Below are 19,404 nucleotides of genomic sequence, written 5' to 3'. Positions count from 1 at the left end.
TGAAAGAAGCTATGACGAGTGTCATTGACACACGCATACCAGTGGATTTCCATGAAATCTTCCAGAAGTGTTGAATTGTACAACAAGTGCATTGCAGCCAGAGGAGATTACTGCGAAGGGGACTAGAGTTTCATGTATGTACTATCAATAAAAAAAAAAAGTTTGATGACTTATTAGAAGCCCCTTCGTGAAGGAATCTCAAAAAATAAACTTTCACATATTTTTTCATAGACAGTAATCTTGCAAACAAATATCGTCTGCACCCTGTATACATCTACTATATACAATTATGTTGATCGGATTTTAGAAGTTCGACCTAAATAGTATTTAAGCAGATAAATCAAACTTTGATTCTGGCTAGCCTATTTTCATCTGTTGTTTTTGTACCATGTTATTGATATTTAACTTATGTCATTTGCTACAAAGTTAGTTTTTGAAAAATACTTAATCCTGTTCGGCAACTTGCTAATGTGGAAACATTTTTAAATAAACATTTCAGCTAAGGGGAATGACTCATCCTGCTAAGGCTACAATACTAAACTTAACAAGAAATGGAGTGGTTATGAAACATAGAAATATTTATAAAACAAATCAAACTTATACGTTTGAATTTTGAGATGAAAGGGTGTGCCCTCTAAAAACATTTTAGAAAAAAAAAAAAAATCTCCAAACAACACAGTTTCGCACCACTTTTATCTCATCTACGAAGATTAAAATCTAATATATAAAAGGCTTATATGTCTGTCCGTCTTTCTGTCTCCATATTTTCAAACTCTATCTCTTCCAAAATTAAAAGTTGCAGGGTGGCGCTAGGGGCCTCAAACGATTGGATTTTTTATGAACTGTTCTTTTATGGGTCTTTAGCTGGTTAAAAAAATTTTTAAGGGGTCAAAAATGGGTCAAAGTTGAAAAAATCTTTATACATTTTTATACATTCATCTTAGTTTATTTTTAATTCTTAATCAGTTCATATGCGTGTTACGTTGGTACAGTGGTAACGTCACCAGCTTTGAATGCTACAGTTTTGCTTTCGGTTTCGATTCTAGCCGATGCCACACAAATATTTTTTTTTTTTTTACTTTTGAAATCACGATTCTGTAATAATATATACGAAATCTGGATAAATTAAAATTTCATATTTAACCATATTTATGTCCAGGCAAAGCCCGGCGACCCTCACCCACACCGCTAATCAAGATATAGTAATACTAAATCTTATGTCTCGAATTCTAATTTCAATTTTGATTTAACTTCATAACATGATTTTTATTTTAGAAAATGAGTATAATTTAAGAATAAGCTTAAGGAGTCTTAAGAGGAAAGTGAATTTAAAAAAATATTGCTTAACTGGTGTATAATGATTATGTATCAAATTCAATACAAATCTGAAATATTTTAATTTACAAGTGGAAGTTTGTGTGCATTTTATAACCCCATCCCTTCAATCCATCTATATAATATTCTGCTTGTTCCTTCCTTTATTAGTCTGTAGGTTACACCTTGAAAAAACGCTAAATACATTTTTTGAAAGCTAAACTGCTTCAAAAAAAGGACAAATTCACAAGATTTAGCTTTAGAAAACCTAATATTGCAATCCTGGAAAAAAATGTGAAAGTTGACCTCCCTTTGATGTAGCCTCGTTTTCACATAGCATCATAATAATACATGATCATTGTTTATATATTATTTTAATTGGAATTCATTATTGAGATGAGTATTATTTCTTTATTGCGGACTATTATCCTCATCTTTATTAGTTGTTGTTTCATAACGTTTCGGACAACTATTCCTCTGGCCTTCGTCAGGTGGAACCGCGACAGGATAGGAACTCCAAATCTCCTAACTGCATTCTCAGCAATTACTGCCATCCATAGTTGTTGTTGTCTCACCACGTTTTTTATTTTTATTTTTTTGGCCAAGTCAGCCTCTGGCCGGCTTTGGGTAGGATTGAAACCGCTATCTTCAAACAATTCTCATCTGGAACCATAGAGATTCAACGTCTCTATCAACTGCGCCACCTTGATCGCCCTTCGTTACACTTTGAAATACGTCAAATACATTTTTTGAAAGCTAAACTGCTTCAAAAAAGGAAAAATGTATGATCATTGTTGTAATGGTGTGAGAAATGGGGTAGTAATAATTTCGCTTGCAGCCGTTCTTCGCTAAAGAAAGAAGTCAGCAAAACATTATATAAAAGGAAACATTAGAAAGAAATAGGGCAAAAAAAAAGAACACTATTGTCTGCCAAGAACTGATGGACTGAAGGAATAACTTATATATTGTCTCATAAAATGTGATTTTATTATTTTTATTGAACTATGTAGCACAATATTATTTTTTGAGTATTTATCATTACTTATTAATTTATCTCATTTGGATAAGTTCTTTATACAAAATACAATGGACACTATTTTAATAGAAATGTTAATAAACATCTGCCGTGTGTTATTGGTTTTTCCATCCCCAAAACTAACTTTTTGTCCATCCAGAAAAATATCCGCTTTATCAACACATATTTGTTGATTAAATATATTTCTCGTTCCATGCAATTTCTACAGGTTCTGCTAGCTTAAAAATATTCCAAAGGAACTGAAAGTTTGGGAATATTTATTAATTTATGACTAATATTCCGCAACAATCAGAGTTATTTTAATGACGGGCTTTCATCCCTTCTTTGAATAAAACTAAATTAAACTTTCCAAACTTTCACAAAAAAAAAACACTCAACTAGCTACAACCATTATATATGATTTAGCCCATTATCTGCACCTAAATCTTGACACGGATTCCATGAACAAAGATTCTTTCCCAGAACTTCCAGCCTTTGGAACACTGTTCCACTGACCTGCTTCCTGGTTGACTACAACATGGTAGCCTTCAAATCTAATGTAAACAAGTTCTTGTTGAGCCGTCCCCATAAATAATCAAATTCTACCCAGGTTACACCCTTAAAAATTACTACACTACCATCTTACATTCATTAACCCTTATCCTCGAGTGGCCTCAATTAGTGGTGACTCTCAAGTATATATACATATATATATATATATTTATTTACAATAATAATTTTTAAATACCTACAGACACTAGTGTTTCATCCTGTCAGAAATCTTCAGTGCAGGGTGTCACGATTAACACCAGTCGATAGATTTGAACCCAGCGACAGAAGCCATTTCTGGCTCCATTAGCAAGGACTATATCCATTCGGCTACCATTAATTGCGAGAGATGTTGTTGAATTTTAAACATTTATTTCATTAAATGTTTTTAACGTCAATCAGAGCGATCAAGTCATTATATGACGATCTACGTGTAAGAGTTTAATTGACCGACTTTTGATTCAATTGAAAGTGCTCAACGATAAGAAACGAGTTTCTTAAAGGGCTGACATAATTATTTACTATAATAATTTATAAATACCTACAGACTCTAGCGTTTCATCCTTTCGGGAATCTTGCGGGTTATATATATATATATATATATATATATATATATATGAACAAATGATTAATAAAACATGTTAAAAGACATCTTGAAAAAGAGTTAAAAACATATTTAATATTAAAAAGGAAGCACAAGATAAGTGGATAGTTCTTATATTATATTATATATATATATATATATATATATATAATATGCTCCTCCTTTATTTAGAATTCGATAAAGCGCCCCCCCCCAACATCATCTATAATTTTATTTGATCTATTTCGTTCCTAATGAATCCCACACTAGACGCCGCATCCTCACTATGTTACCTAGCATCTTCTCTACTCTTCTGATGAGAAGCATTAGGTTTCGAAATGCCTTGGCATAAAGAGTCCCTTCTATCTCCCAACTAATCGGTTGTATTCCCTTATTGAATAAATGAACCAATCTATATTTACCAATATATAGTTTTTGTGAATTCATTTACCATTCCTATTGTTCTCCTATAGAAGCTCCAATGATACTTGTTGAGCTTTATAATGTCCAGATAAATCTCCTCTTGAGCTCACTCTTTTCTTCTAACGCACTAATAATATTATTTTTTCCTTGTACACATTTTTGTGAATTATTCCATGGATTTCAGCCTTTGGATTATTATGGACCATCTTCTTCCAATGATGGGATTTCCTTGGATGTTACTTGTACAAATGGAAATTCTTTTAACTTTCTTGAAGTTTTGCATTTGGATTTTACCGTCACTGAATTTTTTATCTTTCACCAGACTATCCATTAATGTGTATTCACCTTTTTCTTCACCATATTCCCTCTGCTTCACTTTTTTTGTTTTCAAGTAAGATCTTTGACTTATTTGTTGTTTCATCAAATACTTCTGCATGCAAAATCCGATCCTGCATTTTGCTAATTCCTACCCTCTGATGAGAAGGAGAGTATTTCTTTGAAACTCCGCGGATTAAGGACTATCCATTTATCTAGCGTTTCCTTTTCAGATTAAATATGTTTTTAACACTCATTTCAAAGTGTTTTTTAACATATTTTATTAATTATTTGCTCATATATATATATATATATATATATATATATATATATATATATATATATATATATATATAGCCTACATTATCCCCCCTTACTTGTATCAGATCTTTTCAAAAATTAATAATGATTGGTTAGTTAGTTTAGGAATCTATCGGTATGCATATTGTTTTAAAATATAATTATCCACTAACACGTGTTTCATCATCTACGACTCATCAGAGTGGTTGAATCTAGCGGTATCCATAAAAATATATGCACATGCAATGAAAACGACGTCCATATATATGGATATAATTAAACAACAATTAGATTTCAAAAGCTGTTATGTTGCTTTCATAAAACTCTTAACCCAAAGTAAAAGCTACTTGACCATCAACCACCTCCTTCTCTGCCCTCCTCGCATCCACTACTCTATACCCCTACCCTGATACAGTGGCATGGGACGGCAACTTGGCCCTCTCTTCATTGTCCAGGCTGTCATTTTTTTTTCCTTTGACCAGCAGCAAAGTTGTTCCAAAACTGTAGATCTCTTTTCTCCCCTGTCCCTTTCAACAGCTAAACATGATTTTTTTTTTGATTTGAGATGTTTTTTGTTGTTGTTGTTGTTGTTGCTTTTATATAAAAAAAAGGGGGCTTGACTCCCCTCTCTCCCTCTCTCCTTGGCAAACCATCATTTCAATATGTTTACAGTCCCTTTCTGTTTGCCTCTTCTGTTCTTTTACAGGCTGCAGTGTGTGTGTGTGTGTGTGTGTGTGTGTGTGTGTGTGTGTGTGTGTGTGAAAGGAATGGGGGTAGCAAGAGCAAACAGTGTGAGGGCATCATCAGAGCAAGTGAGGGTAAGGGTGTTTTCTAAGTGGTGAGGGTGTGTGACGAAGGCAGGGAAAGGGGTACCTTTCCAGGGGCCCTCTTTTTTTTCTACCTAAGGGGCTAAGTGATAGTGATCAGGACAGGTCTTACTCACTCCCTGCCCCTAAAGGGGTTACCAAGCCCTCATCTCAACCATCATTTGATAGTGTTAAAAAGATTTTACAATGGACAGTGATCAGAGTTTTAATTTAAAAAAAAATTCTGGTCAACACTTCAGCCATTAGATAGTTCTTCCTTCTGTATCATTCCCAGTAAGGGCTTAATCAATGATCGTTTCCCTAAGGCCCTTTTCTCCTATATATTTTAACTAGTAGGCATACCCGACGTTGCCCGAAGTAAAAGTGTAACCAATGCCTATTTAAACTTCTATACCTCTATCATTCTCTTTTCCTCCTTTCCTGTTTTTCCCTTCCCTCTCCCTAACCCCCTCTTTGTGGGTACTTGTTTTGTAGTTTTTTGGGTTTTTTTTTTACTTTTAGCCGGACATACAAACATACATACAGACAATAACTCTTTATTATTTATACAATATTATAGATAACTAGCAAGCATTCTCAGTGTTACCTGGAGTAAAAGTGCAACCTATGTCTATTAAAAATTCTCTCTACCTCTCTCTCTCCTCTTCCCCGTTTTTCCATTCCCTCTCCCTAACCCTCTTTTTCTCCTCTGCCCAGCCCATTCCTCCACACACACAGACAATTATTATCCCGCTCTTCAGTGAAATTAGTCAGCATTTTATCTCCAAATTAGTAACACTGATAAAATTCCTCGCTATTCCTCCACCCATAAGACACCTGGATCATTTGAGCCACAGAGAATGCATATTTTTTTCTAAATTGCATCTAGTGCAATAGCAATCAAGAATATGCCAACTTTGTGGGTCTTTGTTTTGTGGTGTTTGACTTTTAGCTGGACAGAACAATACGAACACACAGATATTTGGTCTTTATATATAGATTACAAAAAAATACATGTTAAAACATTCATTTTTAATTCCATTTTAATTGCTCTATTAAGTTATAATCTGCAATTAACTGAAGTTAACTATCTCGTGTGTGGAGGTGCAGCTCAGAGCAACTTTTCCTGCTTCAACAGGGTACAACATCAACTTTGCATTCTAATAGGAGATTATCTCTTCTCTACAGCTCCGCTCTCATAGAGGCGATGTTGCTCGTCTTTCTCTGCTCTATTGTTATTCAAAGTGCTCGATTGAGCTCCAATCTCTGGTCTCCATCTACAAAACCATTTAGAGCAAGAATCTGTCTCTCAACCACCACTGCAAAAAATACCATTCTTCCTCCTAACAGAGAACAGTATTTCCATGAACAGAGTATCTTCCCAAGAATTTCTCATCTGTGAAACACGTTACCACAAGGTTGCTTCGACGTGGGCTACAACAGTCATCTTCAAATCCATTCATCATTTTGTTCAAATTTATCATAATAACACAGTGCTTTGTAAATTAACTTCTGACGACAGTTGCAAAGATCAAAAGTGCCCAAGAAAACAATTGTTGCATTGTAACTTCATCAATTACAACCGAAAATTTTGAAAAAACTTCATCAATTACAACCGAAATTAAAAAAAAAAATTAATGAAAAATAATATTTTCTACTTAGTAGGAAGCACTACTTATGGCAAGAACGTTGTTCAGAAATTGATTCTATACGAACTTCTTGGATATTTTTTGAATATTCATTCTTTTTGAGGACTGTTATCCTTATCTTTATAGTAGTAGTTGTTGTTTCACCACATTTTGGCCAACTCCTCCTCTGGCCTTCTTAAGATGATTAACCGTGACGGCATAAGAATGCTGACTCTTGTGACTTATAATAGTTACAAGACTCAGCATTCCTACCCCGTCGTCGTTAATCACCTGAAGAAGGCCAGAGGATGAGTTGACCGAAACATGGTGAAACAACAACAATAAAGATGAGGATAACAATCTGCAAAAAGAATGAATGCACAAATTATGAAGCCTCATCTCAAAGATTCCAAAAATTAGAAAAATAAGCTTTGTTTTATCGTCATTCAATTATAGACCCTAACCTGGATACAACATGGAAAATTCTCCTGACGCATTCTTCCCTGAATTTTGGCATTGATGGCACTTTTCAGATCAGTAATTGTCTGAGGAATTGTTTCGATCATCATTTTTTAGAAAAATCAGAGACTGTGTGGGAGGTACGATCAAATAAATATGAAGGATTTTAAAAATAAAAAATAAAAATATTTTTTGAATCTTCCATTTTTTATTAACTGATTTTTTGGACTTTATTCTAACCCATTTACACCTTGAATTTCAGATTCTTCCATTTTGTACCGTATGGAGTACAATTCTATTGATTGTTTAATCTTTCGCTTTGACAGAGTAGTTTCCTTTAATTCCATTGAAGATGTCCTTTACTTTGCAAAAATATTTTCCCGTTTATGCAAACCAGCGATGCATTTTTTTTTTTTACTAATGTTTTTCCTCTGATGAAAAGAGCCTATCTTTGAAAATCCATGGGTTAAGAATTTCTCTTTATGATAACTCCTTGTTTGAGTATTTGGTGAATTAATAAATATTGTAATTCAATTTTTTAATTAATTCTCTGTTAATTGCTTCATCTAGTATACTGAACTATCTCAATATATTCTAATAAGAAGATAACATTTGAGCTATACCATAGATCTTTATTCATGAAACATAGCGCAGATGGCTAGATGCAAATACTGAGTCGAGAGTGAAATGACGTCACAGTAAGGAAAAAGAAGACTATAAAAAGGAGAGAGAGCACGTTTTGAAAAGATGATCACATTAGAGAGGTGGATGACGTTCAAGATCACACGAGAGACGTAACAGCCGTAACACAAACTCATGCATGGTGGGAGAATGAGGAAATTAATGTCATTGTACAAGAACAAAAAGGAATATATAGATAACTAAAACAAAAAATGGATGACTTGTTCAGTAAATTATAAATTCCACTTAATTAGAATAATTAAAGCAATTTTTTTCGTATATTACTCAATCTCAAAACTAAGCTATTTATGCCAGAAAGCTTTGTACTCTAATAGTTTCTTCCTTCGAAAAGTTAGAATTTGGAATTCCCTTCCTGCTATCTGCTTCCCTGACTGTACTGATATGCAGAAGTTTAGATGTAACGTAAACCAACACTTGTTAATCTTTCCTCAGAATGGTCCCAAATAGTAGCCCCTTACGCCTGAGTGGTGATATGCCATGTTAGGGGTGAACGTGAGTAACAAAAAATAAAAAACTTCAATGTTATGGCCATGTTGAACAGTTGAGGTAACAGGTCCAGTTCACAAGCAAAGCTAAGAAAATCACAGAAAGAAAGTGATAAAAATGAATCTGAGGGAAAGAGGGATAAATAAAGACCTGGCCTCAGATAGGTTACTTTGGAACTCAATTTGTTAAAGCCGACTAAGGCATGCCAGCAAAATGGATGTTAAACCGGAAATAGTGATGATGATGGATATCCGAGCATTAGTAAGAAACACCTTAGAGTCCAGTTCAACTTAATCAGTAGTACTCACCTGCAAGAAACAGAAAAACATCAATTAAAAGTCTGAAAACTATAGTACAGGATAGCACAAAGGTCCTGTCACCTGTACTGAAAAGGGTGGACCAGAAGTCTTATATAGTAGAACCCCGGGATACGGCATTAATCCGTTCCGGGGTTCGGATCGTTATGTGAAATCATCGTATGACGGGTCTGAGGAAAATTTTATACAGTAAATATTAAAAATTAGTAACAAAATACAGTACAGTATATAATACACATCTATATAATCAAATAACATTATAAATAACATTGCAAGGCGGGGCATATACCGTAACCAGGGACCGGAAAAACATTTTATTCCACATCGTAACCTGAAAAACACCGTATCTGGGGCCACCGTATCGCAGGGTTCTACTGTGATCCCAACTGCAATGTTATATATATATATATTTACATACATATATATATTTGTAGAAATATATTTTCTTATAATATATATCAATACTTATTTAAGAAGTTCAATGTAATTACAGAGCAATATAGAGAATAAATGACAAAAAGTTATATTCCAAAATTCAAATTGAATTGTAAAAGTCAACTGAATTAAAGGAATCAATTATAAGATGGTCAACATCACGAATTTTGGAATATACCTTTTTGTCATTTATTTCCCCCCTCCTCTCTCTCTTTATCTATCTATATATATATACATATATATATATTTTTGTAGAAATATATTTTCTTATAATATATATCAATACTTATTTAAAAAGCTCAATGTAATTACAGAGCAATATAGAGAAAAAAGTTATATCCCAAAATTCAAGATATTGAAAGATACTGCCAAGAATTGTATGAGTCAACTGAATTAAAGGAATAAATTATAAGATCGTCAACATCATGAATTTTGGAATATAACGTTTTGTCATTCATTCTCTCTCTCCATATATATATATATATATATATATATATATATATATATATATATATATATATATATATATATATGTAAACCGTTGTTGAATCAAGTCTGGTTAAATACAACAAAGTTTTCTTCTTTCTTTATTTTTCTGTTGATTGTCTCGATCTGACGAGCATTTCTTTCAATTTCAGTTGGTAAATTTTGTATATATAAGCTGTTATTTGGACTTGACAATCTTAAACAGTCTTTCTTTTGTTATAGATAAAAAAAAAAAGAATTTTATAGGGGAACACTGGCCGGTGTAACATAAAATATTCCCCTATAAAATTTCTTCTTTTTTTTATCTATAAGAGAAAGACTTTTTTTGAGACTGGATTTTTTCGATTTTCGATACTTAGCAGATGAATTTCTGTATGAAACATATAAAAAAATCACTGCTAGACATATAAATTACATCTGTGTGAAATTTGCAAAAGATAGGCCCAACCGTTTCGGAACCTATGAGGAAGAAACTCACACAAAGTGACTTTTATATAATAGTATATATATATATATATATATATATATATATATATATATAATGAATAAATGACAAAAAACTATATTACAAAATTCATGATGTTGACCATCTTACAATTTATTCCTTTAATTCAGTTGACTTATACAATTCTCTGCAGTATCTGTTTCGTAGCACAAAATCAATCACTTAATTATTATATCACTCAGTGACTCTATTATGCCCTTAACTCATCAGAAGAAATAGCAACAATCAAAAAAATCAATTAAAGAAATAGCAACGTCTTTACATCATCAACGCTCTGATCCCCATCTGGCATCAATTGAAATGGATGGCTCTCGTCTTGGGGAGGCTCCATGTTTTGACAAGCTTCTGGGTTTGACCTTTACTGCTGATCTGAAATGGAACAAGTACATCAGGTCTGTTGCCAAGGACGCTGGGGAAATGGTGGGATCCTTCTACCGCTCCAGAAGATATCTCACTACTGATGCAATTCTCTATCTGTATAAAAGCCAAGTATGTCCAAGGATGGAATACTGCTGCTGGAGTACTGCTGCTACTTCTGGGCAGGAGCTGCTGAAAACAGCCTATCCTGCCTTGCTGAAGAGACGTTGCGAACCTGTCTTTGTTTTATCGTTATTTCCATGGCAAGTGCTCGTTTGAGCTCCAATCTCTCGTCCCCCCTCGCCAATCTTTCACGAGAAAAACCCGTCTGGCTGAAACTACTGTCAATAATTTTCGCCACTCTTTATCTGTGCCCAAATCCAAATGTAGATTCCATAAGCAGAGCTTCTTTCTCAGAAGTGCACAACTGTGGAACTCTCTTCCGTTTGCCTCTTTCCCACCTGACTACAACTTGGATGTCTTCAAGTCCAACATAAACAAATTCCTGAAAAACACCCCCTTAAGACACTCTATCAAATCTCCAATACTAATGATTACTACAATACTATCTCATTGATTATTGTACACGCAATAACCCTTATTCCTGAGTGGCCTTCGGGCCTTGATAAGTGATGACCCCCATGTAAAAAAACAAAAACGGAATATATTTTATATGAAATACAAATCTATTATATATATATTATATCTATCCATTATATGTATCATTTTGTCTGTGTGCATATATATATATATATATATATATATATATATATATATATATAGAGAGAGAGAGAGAGAGAGAGAGAGAGAGAGAGAGAGAGAATAGATGACAAAAAGTTATATTTAAAAATTCATAATGTTGACCATCTTATAATTTATTCCTTTAATTCAGCTGACTTATACAATTCGTGACAGTATCTGTTTCGTAGCGCAAAATTAATCACTTAATTATTATATCAATCAGTGAATCTATTTTGTCCTTAACTCATCAGAAGAAATAGCAGCAATCAATCCGTCAAAAGGAAAGGAAGTGTGATTTGACATGATTAAAATACGAAAATTACAAGAGAAGCTACAAATACATTTAATATGTTTCCGTTACGCCACTTTGAATTCAATATATATATATATATATATATATATATATATATATATATATATATATATATATACTAGCAAAAGTACTCGTCGTTGACTGGGTTCGAAAACAGCCTACAGAAAATGGACTCTGATCTATGAAAGTATGATAGGTTATGAAAAGGAAGGGTTGTAAAGAGATAGCTTCGAATTTGGGGGTATCAAAACCAAAGCAAAATATGATGAAAGTAAAAATAAAATAGATAAACCCCATAATTTATTATAACCATACCTGTTCACACTGAAACACTTATCACAATATTCTGTGGATCTATATTAAAAAATCTTGTTAAACGTTGTGACTTATTTCTATTCTATGGAGGTCAGGTGCGAACAAACATCCCATAATTTTATTATACCTTATTTCTTCAAACTGAAAAATAATTATCAAAGTATACTTACGCAGATAGATATGAAAAGTCTTTATTAAAGTTTGTGCCTATTTCCATTCTATGGAGGCCAGGCGCGAACGCAGACCCCACAATTTTATTATACCATCCCTATTTAAGTTAAAACATACTTATCAAAGTATTCTTATGTACATCTATATCAAAAACACTTGTAAACGTTTTTTTTTTAATTTTTTTATTTTTTATTTCCATACTTTGTGGACCAGGCGCGAACGCAGACCCCACAATGTTAATGAACCATCATTCTGCCAGATCAAACATACCGATTCCTGTGTCTCGATGCATCTTCTATCATTATATGTAATCAGTTTTTTAAAATAGTCAACCATATAGGAGCCTATTCGTGACCACACACACAGACATTCAGCTTTAATTGCAGTTTTGGCAGAAAGAATCATGCTCTCCGCTGCTTACCATTCTACTTTCTTTGCATATTCAAGGATTTTCAAAAGCTACGATTCTTGTTTCTTTCTTTTTCATCTTTGGGCAAAATTGGTACATGCAAAATCTCCTTGTTTATCTTGTTCTGTTTATAATCCAGTTCATGGGAGCAAATGTACCCTTGCCCCATGGTACTGAAAATTCCAGACAAATGTGTTTGCAGAGAAAGGTGCGTATAAAAGAAAATACAAAGAAACAATCTTAAGAAAAAAAAACAAAAACAAAAAGATCTTCACAAAAAGTTCATTAAATATTAACAAGAACACATCTCAAAGTTGGAAAAAAAAATTGAATTGAATTTTTTTTTTTAATCTTATATTTCGATCTTAACATATATTTTTTATTGAAATTTTTAAAGAAATTCTTTATGCATTCATTTTTTTTTTTTTTTCATTTTTGGTATCTTCAGGGTGATATGCTTTGAAATAAAGATAAGAAACATAATATCGAAAATAATAAAAATAAAAAAGGGGGAAAAATTACTTGGTTAACTGTGCCATATAAACAAATATTCAATACTAAACTTTTTGATTAACATTTCATTGTAACTTGTCATCTACATCAAATGTTAAATAAAATTACTTTGATCTATCTTACAGCTGATGTAAGAATTTACAAACGCGAAATAATCAAAGATGAAATGAGAGTAGTACCTATTTACTATGCCTCCCCACGGGACAGAGTTAGACACCAGGGTCGTTTTTTAACGTGGAGAAAAGGTACAAAAATAAAAAATTGTCTCAGTCGTGAAGGACTGCTCTTTCACCGAAAGAGAACAAGAAATGGAAGTGCAGCATCTGAAGAACAGATACTACACTTTGATCTTGACCAAAAGGCCAAGCCATGAGAGTAGTAGAGAGACAATTGAATATACACATATATATATATACATATATACACACACACACACACACATATACACACACACATATATATACACACACACACATATATATATACATATATACACATACATATACACACACACACATATATATATACATATATACACACACACACATATATATATATATATATACATACACACACACACATAAATATATATATATATGTAAATATATATTTATATGCATATACACATATATATACACATTTATATATATACAGATATATATATATACATACATACATATATATATATGTATATATATATATATATATATATATATATATATATATATATATATATATATATATATATACTCTTTATTTGTTTTTACATAAGCAGTAATATGCTACTACAGAGTCATGGGCATGATTCGGTCTGAAACATGCTCACGACTGTGTAGCAACATATTACTGCTTATGCAAAAACAAATAAAGAGTATACCCTGCTCTACTTCGGTATTGAGCACTCTTGGATTAACCTCGTTAAACTTCATTGGTTCCTTAACCTTTGGAAAGCAATAATCTCAGATTATATATATATATATATATATATATATATATATATATATATATATTAATAAATAGACATCTGTAACGATAAATAATTAATTAGGTTTAAGTCTTCCAAAATTCACACAAGAATTGTCCATATAATATACCCGGTGAAATTCAGTTCTAAGTGAAACTCTTCTGGAGATTGAAGGTTCAATTCTCAGTGCAGGCGATACTAAGAATACAAATGTGAATTACTTCCACCCTGTCATGGCTGAACGAAAACATGCTATCGCCATAGATTAAATAAAGGGTTTTATTCAAAATTCCATGTAGGTTCTCGAATTCAACAAGATACGCCTAAAAAAAGGTGGGAGGCTTCATCTGTCGAAACGTACTGTGAATAGCATTCAAGATGAGAATAGTAGTCCGAATAATCCAAATAATAGAAAGAATCAGTCCTTATTTCAAAAATGTATTATACAGATATAAACTGCAAGAATACTCATCCCAGGACAAGTAAAAAACGTTCACCAAAAAGAACAGTTTTGTTCCACTTGTATATTTCCTAACGAAGATTAAAATCAAGATATAACTCTTATGTTTAGAATCCGTATTCTAATTTTTATCCTAATCAGATTATTTTGATTCTAAAAAATGTCTCAAAGTTAAGGCTTAAGCTTAAGTGATCCTAAGAACGAATTGAAATTCGGGGTATCTTGTTTAAATTGATGTCTAATGATTATGGATTAAATTCAATGAATCTGAAATATTTTAACTTTCAAATAGGAGTTTGGATCTATAGACTCCCATTAAAATCCCTTAAAAAAAATAAGAAAACCATGAAATTTAGGAAATAATTATTAATTTATGTCTAAAACCTATTTTTAACATTTCACAAAATTAAATTTGCATAAAGAGCCGCCACTCTTTTTATTTTATTTTATTTTTTTAAATAAAACTAAATATAGCCCACATTACAACTCTTTGCGCCTAGCAGTTGTGTTCCAAATTCATAATGATCGGTTAATTAGTTCAGGAATCTCATACATACGTAAGTTGAAATACGAGGGGCATTCCAAAAGTAAGGCCTCCTAATTTTTTTAACTAAAAAACTGAAACATTGAAGAACTAGAAAGACAGGAGTAGTATTATTAAAACAAGTGACGTTTTGTGTTTCAGAATCTGTTGTTTTTAGATAGTCACCATTATTCTCAATGCACTTTTGCCTGCCCCAGTTGTAAAAGTCCGGAGCGCCTTTTGTCACTCACCTCTCTGTCGTCATTCTTAAATCAACAAATCCATCTCCTAACTATATGGAAATCAACTGCATCAACTTCGTAAATGCTCAACAAGCGCAGATGAATTTTGATGGGTTCAATTTTTTCTGCGGGTTTGTATTATTGTACATATAGATTCAAAACATTTGTCAACAAACAAATATATAACAAATAAATGTTATCAAAGGCAAGATAAGTTACTTTTCTACCAAACTGGATATATTTTTCGTGTTTTTATTCAATGTAACATGTTTATTCAGCTCGAAAACCATACAGTGTTTACCGATGTATTGGAAAATTCAAGATGGCGTCTGACTCTCTCTTTAACACAGTAAGTTTGGGAAAAGGTGTTATAAATAAAAAACTGCATAAAATACTGTTAAAACTCGCTCAATAAATGTTACCGTGACATAGATTGACATATATTCGGCGGGTTTTTAACCGTATTTTGTCTAGTTTTGTATTTATAACACCTTTTTCCAAACTTACCGTGTTAAAGAGGGAGTGAGGCGCCATCTTGAATTTTCCAATACATCGGTAAACACTGTATGTTTTTCGAGCTGAATAAATATGTTACATTGAATAAAAACACAAAAAATATATCCAGTTAGGTAGAAAAGTAACTTATCTTGCCTTTGATTACATTTATTTGTTATATATTTGTTTTTTGACAACTTTTTCGAATCTATGTGTACAGTAATACAAACCCATATTAACCTTTTTCTGCTTAAAGGAATCCAATGACGTATCTCTGCTTCTGACACACGTCCATGACAAGGGTTACTTCGTTAGAGTCTAACACCATAAATATCTGCAACAGAGAAATGAAACTTTCGGATCATGATTGTGCGTAAGTTCTTATCAATGCAATTTGCAATTCCCTATGATCAATTCGGGCGGAATAAAACAGGAGACATTACTTTTGGAACGTTCTTCGTAAAAAAAAGATATACACACAAATGAACCAAATCTTTTAGATTTTACTAGATATTGCTCGCTAAGTTAAATTCCGTTAAAAAAATAGGAAATGATAAGGAAAAGAAACTGAGACGCGTACATGCAAGTATTATTTTTTTTTGGGGGGGGGGGTTCGAAACAGTCCACTTCTTGTAAATAAAAAAATACTCAAGCTGAGATCGAAACCAAAACCTAAAGACAGTAAGTCCAGTACAGTAACCATTAGGCCAGCTTGACACGTACTTCAAAAAGTGTGTTCAAAACTACTTATTCATAACATAAAAATGCTGTCATAGTTCACGCTCGTGCATATGCATTTGTGACAAACAGAAAAAAAAACGATGATTCCCAAGTATCAGTCTTTTTTTTTTTTTTTTTTTCCATTTTGACTCCTTAGTAGCCTTTTTTCCGAATGAAAACCGATTAAAAAGTTTTCCACGTGTCTGAATACTCTATGTACTAACTTTAAACCCTGTAGAAAAAAAAATCGTTGGCTATATAGGTTGAACAGTGTCCTCACACATACACACATATTCTCACTTTTATAGATATATAAATTAACTAGTACTAATTTTTCCTATAGAATGAATCAGCCTTTTCGAAATAAGCGTCTTTCTCCAAGCCAGAAGGTCTAATCTGGATTTCGATCTGGGCCACAAAGTCAAATGAACCTGTCAAGCCGGTTTTAAAGTATAAGCAAGTGTATTATCTTTAATTCTGACATGACTCATCGAGCGATTTGAATTTTAATTATTGTCAATGTCCAACATGTGGCATTCCGGAGCAATCGGAAGCGTAGGGTTCTGGGGAGGGGGAAGCGCAACAGTAATGGCGGCTATAGGTAAGTGGGTAAAGGCATATCGGAAAATCTATGCAACGAGCATTTCTTTTTAAAACGTTTATCCTTCACGTCATCTTCAAAACATTATCAGTCCTTTTTAAAAAACAAAATAAAATAAATAAGATTCCAAGAAAGTCTAATCATTTTCCAAAAAATAAATAAATAAATAAACTAAAAATAAAAATGATTTTTTAAAAATATCGGCATAGTGGTCATCATAACCAGTAGTTAACGACACAGACTGGCAATCTGGGTGTGCCAAGTTCGAATCCAGTCCGTTCCACATAAACACTTTCATTTAGAGATGTTCGCAACCTTCGGTGCATCCTAATCATGTAATTCCGACCTAATGATGTAATTTCAAACAAAGGCACTTCAGGGAAAAACATTATCACATATTTACATGTCATGTCGAAATTAGTAGAAATTCCAAAAATTACGAAAAATGGTCCAGTAGAAGATGTATTATAGCTAATTTTCGCAAAAAAGCATTATTAAAAAGAAACAATATGGCCGACCTAAAAGGTAGTGTAATTGGTGAAATGCAGTTATCTCCCCCTGATTTCAATTATCTAAAGGGTTGATTTAGTAACTTTGAAAAATTAAGTTTTTACTTATAATTATTTTTCTACTGGACCATTTTTCGTAATTTTAGGATTTTATATTAATTTCGGTCTGACACGTAAGTGCATCATGTTTTTCTCTGAAATGTCCTTGTTTGAAATACATGTTTTCGAAGTAAAGTTTTTCTACAGTAAAATTGCACACAACTTTCATATGGATTGAACTGGATTAAGGATTGAACCTTCAATCTCCAGAAGAGTGTCGCTCAGAAATAAATTTTACTAAGTACTTCATCTGTTCCGTCATAGGTCCTTGCGGATGATAGCAAGAATACAATTGGAATACAATTGCGAATTACTGAAGACTTCTGTCCAGTCACGGCTGATGGAATGAGAACGTGCTACCCTCGTGAATTAAATACGAGATTCTGTTTGAAATTCTTTACAGATTCCCAAATTCAACAAGATACACCTGAAGAAGTTTGGAGGTTGCAGCAAGTGAAACGTTGTGAAAAATAACACTCAAGATGAGAACAGTGGTCCAAATAAACCAAATAATACAAATTATCAATCCTCATCTCAAAAATTCAGAAAGATAATATTTTTTTCTTTTTCGTTGCTCGCATCCGTCTTCTTCTCTTGTCTTTCTTTCTTTCTCTTTATATCTTCTCGCTTTTCTTCTCCTCGTCTATCTTCTTCCTCGCCCTCCACAATAACTGCATGCTCTTTCATGGTTTCTATTCCTTCCACTCTCATCTAGTCCCTCTCTCTGAAGCTCTCTCTCTCTCTCTCTCTCTCTCTCTCTCTCTCTCTCTCTCTCTCTCTCTGCCTTACTCTACCTTTTTTCTTTCTCTCCTTTTCTCAATCTCTCTCTCTCTCTCTTACTCTTTCTCTCTATCAATCCCTCTACTTTTTTCGCTTTCTCCCTCCCTTCGTTAATCACTCCATCCTCTTTCTCAATCACTCCCTCTCTCTCTCTCTTTCAATCTCTCTACCTTTCTAAATCAATTTCTCCCCCTTTCTCTCCCTTCCTCAATTACACACTCGCTCTCTACTCTTGACAATACTTTCTTTCTTTCCGAGACTTAACCCTTTTATTCCAGGTAGCAGATATCGATTTCATTGAACACCAAATTCATTGACTCCGAATAAAAAGGTTAATTTTAATTTTGTACTAATTATCATCGGTTCATCGATCACCTGATTGATAGGTGAAATATTCTACGTTTACATTCAAGGTCAAGGAAAACTTCAAGGTCTCCAGGCACCATTTTTGGTTTTCTAAACACACATGGAATTAATATATAAAAAAGAAAAATGCAAATATCTGATTCTAACATATTGAATAGAGAAATACATTATCAGAAAAGGTTTTCAACCATTGTCTTGAAAATTAGGTTAGAATTTAGTTTAAAAAGAAAAAAAAGATCTATTATTTGGATTATTCGAGAATCTGTACAAAGTTTCAAATGAAATCGTTTAATTAACAGCATTCTTTTGTTTCATTAGTTTAACGTTAGTTAGTATGTTAGCTAGTTTAACGTTAGTTAGTATGTTAGCTAGTTTAACGTTAGTTAGTATGTTAGCTAGTTTAACGTTAGTTAGTATGTTAGCTAGTTTAACGTTAGTTAGTATGTTAGCTAGTTTAACGTTAGTTAGTATGTTAGCTAGTTTAACGTTAGTTAGTATGTTAG

The sequence above is a fragment of the Euprymna scolopes genome, chromosome 29, assembly GCF_053919585.1.
Source record: "Euprymna scolopes isolate OS-2025 chromosome 29, ASM5391958v1, whole genome shotgun sequence".
Classification (NCBI taxonomy): Eukaryota; Metazoa; Mollusca; class Cephalopoda; order Sepiida; family Sepiolidae; genus Euprymna; species Euprymna scolopes.
The sequence above is the reverse complement of the archived record's forward strand: the minus strand, read 5'-3'. Positions refer to the sequence as shown.